This window comes from Neopelma chrysocephalum, unplaced genomic scaffold (genome assembly GCF_003984885.1).
Source record: "Neopelma chrysocephalum unplaced genomic scaffold, ASM398488v2 Primary Assembly neopelma1_166, whole genome shotgun sequence".
Lineage (NCBI taxonomy): Eukaryota > Metazoa > Chordata > Aves > Passeriformes > Pipridae > Neopelma > Neopelma chrysocephalum.
In genome coordinates this window covers 1,574,682-1,577,975 of record NW_020897828.1, presented here as the reverse complement: position 1 = coordinate 1,577,975, position 3,294 = coordinate 1,574,682, and positions in this window count along the sequence as shown.

The window sequence follows — 3,294 nt, the reverse complement described above, 5'->3', positions numbered from 1 at the left end:
CCCTCAGGTGAGACCCCCCTGCAGAGCTGCTCCAGCCCTGGGGAACAGCCCAGCAAGGACATGGAGCTGCTGGAGAGAGTCCAGAAGAGGCCCCAAGAGGATCCCAGGGCTGGAGCAGCTCTGCTGGGAGGAAAGGCTGGGAGAGCTGGGATTGTTCAGCCTGGAGAGGAGAAGCTTTGGGGTGACCTGATTGTGGCCTTGCAGGGCCTGAAGGGGCTCCAGGAAAGATGGAGAGAGACTATTTCCAAGGGCTGGAGTGACAGGACAAGGGGGAATGGCTTCAAAGTGACAGAGAGTAGGGTTAGATGGGATATTGGGAAGGAATTCTTGGCTGTGAGGGTGGGGAAGCCCTGGGATAGAATTCCCAGAGAAGCTGTGGCTGCCTCTGGATCCCTGGAAGTGTCCAAGGCCAGGTTGGACAGGGCTTGGAGCAACCTGGGCTAGTGGAAGGTGTCCCTGGGGTTGGCACTGAATGATTCAGGTCCTTTCCAACCATGACCATTCTGTGACCCTGTTTTCTGGTGGTTTTGGTTGGTTTTAGTTTCTTTGCCTGTCTCAGTTAGGACAGGGAGCTGTTCAGGCCCAGCCTTGTGCTGACTCCTCTGCTCACAGCATGGGTTAAGGAGGCCTGTCAGGGAATACAGATCAAACCTCACCTGCTCCTGAAGATGGAACTTCTCATGGAGTGGGAGTGCAGTGATGGTCTTCTAAAACCCACTCACTGTATGTGTTGCATGTTACTTTATAGAAAACTTGCTTGTGTTTGATCAGTTTAATAGGAGGCAGCTCTTAATGTAATTCTGAGCTTCAGGGTGTGCTCAGGATAGAGAGGTATTAAAACATTGCAGCAGCAGTTAAAGTATCACTTCCAGATGTTTAGCCCAGACTTTCTTCAAGCTGACAACAACTCTGAGTCAGCAGCATATCCCACAATTCAGAAATGTGATAAAGGAGCCTCTTGTGACTGTTGCTGTGTATCCAACACAGAGCCTAGAGGGTGTAACATCTCTGTAAGAACTTGCTGTGATGCTTATCCTGTATTTTTGTTTTAATTCTTCCTCCCAAGATCATTGTTTCTGCCCAAAACTGCTTCTTGCCTCACCAAATTTCTGCTGCCATCCCAGGATTTTATCATTCTGGTTTTGTGCTGCACCCCAGATTGTCCAGCAAAAACTGTTCCTGGATGGAATGCTTATGGAGCTGTGGGTTGTCTTCTGGATGAGCCTCTCTGAGAACAGTTATAAATTCTGTTAAATCAAGCAGGTGTAGGATGTTACAGTGTCTCCAGGTGGGTTTGGGAGTGTAAGGAAGTTCCTGTCTCCAAGGAGGGGAGGGTATGGAAGCAGGAGTTTAGAGTTGTGTAGGTTTTTAGCTCTCCCACTGCCATAACTCTTTGCCATAGCTCAGACAGCTCCTTTTCCTGCCTGCTAATTCCCACTCTTTTCCATGTCTTATCACAGATCTGTCACTTCAGGGGGTGATTTGTGTGATTTATGACACAAGTCCTGCTCAGTTTTGGGGGTGGCTGAGATTTTTTTTGGCAGTTTGTTTATTCAGGCTGCACCAAATCCTACAGAAGCTTTTAGGGTGTTGGTGACTTCAAGCCCCAGCTGAGAACCTGGGTGTGGGTAGGTCCTGGCAGATCACTGGGCAGGTTGGGCAGCACATCCCAGGAAGGCAGTTTTTCCATGGCTTTTCCATATAAAAGACAGAAAGACCAAACAACCTGTGGGGTGGCAAATGACCCTGCAGAGGGAACACAACTGTCTCTCCTGGGGCAAAGCCAAAACCTTCAGCTAAGAAGAGGTGAAAACATAATTAGCTCATTAATACAATATTGCAGAGCCAAGTCTTCTCATTAATGTCAATTATGTTGCTTTTCCTATAGATTTTAATTGATCACATGCCCGTTTTCTAATTAGTGGAGAAAAAAAATAAGCTACACTTTTGAGGTTTGGTAGTTTAAAAAATAACTAAGATAAACTTTTGGGGTTTGATAACTTCTATTCAACCAGTACAAATCTGATTTTTGGGTTGGTTTTTTTTTTCTCCTCTTTCCCACCTGCCATGAAAAGTTCAAGACCCGACTCCATTTGCAGTCCAAGCTGAGGTCACACTGAAGACAAACTTTTTTGGAACCAAGAATGTTTGCACAGAATTGTTGCCTCTTATGAAGCCCTATGGTAAGTGAAACAGTAGTTTTGTGTGAATTTTGACCCTTATTAAGTGGGATTATCCTCTCCAGTGTCAGACACTGCCCCATAGCAAGTGGGGCTGTGCTGTAGGTAAGGACAGATGGGCTTTCTTGACCCCAAAAAGGGCCTTTCCTGACCCCAAAAAGGGCCTTTCCTGACCCCCCAAATGTCTCTGCTGTGTATATTTAAATCTGCCTTCAAGCTGGTTGCATTCTTGTTGTGGATTGAAGTGAAGCCATGGAGAACTTCCTCGTGTTCTGTCCGTGATCTCTGCCTCCATAAATTGTTCTTGCTTCAGAAAGGACATTTTGATGACAGAACTGGGATAGGGATGTACCTAAAACCAGCCTTTCAGCTGAGTTTGACGTGGTGCTGTGATGTGTTTGCTGCTATAAATGAAATCCAGTTTATACTAACATTTAAACACATCCAGGTTTTTAAGAGAAGTCAAGTAGATGAAAGAGAATTTGGGAATTTTTAGCTCCTGGTGGAGAAGGAGAAGACAGAATAAATGAATTTTGGGGAAAGAGTAGCTAGGGAAAGAGTAAACAGTGCCAAAATTACAACTTAGTCCTCTTGTACTAAGGGTGAAGGATGAGTGTGTTAATTAAATCATTAACAGAAAGGATTGATTTCTGTGCCTTTTAAGGTTAAATCCCCATGTTCATCACGTAAATGGCTGTGAAGTTGCAAGAAAGAGGGAAAATATTGCAAAATAATTTTGGAGACAGTGAATGATTTACTGATTAACTGACTCACTCCTCTGTACTGAAATGCTGGGAGATGAACAGTGCAGGTTTTTATGCTGGGATTAGGAAATCTTCAGGTATTCTGATATTTTCAGCACTGTGAAAATACCTACAGATTGTAAGAGGTTGTTTCCTGGAGGTTTATGTGACATTTGATAGAGAGCTTTTGCAGGTGCACAGCTGAAATTACCTCTGGAACGGGATTTTTCTAGAAATGTGTGACGTGGAGTTAACTCTGATCTTCCCAGAGTTCTGCAAAAACAACAGAGTACTCCAGGGAGATGCTGCTTGCTATCTTTCTTTATTCCAAACTTACTAAATAAGGATCTTTCCCTGCTGGCAACCTGCAT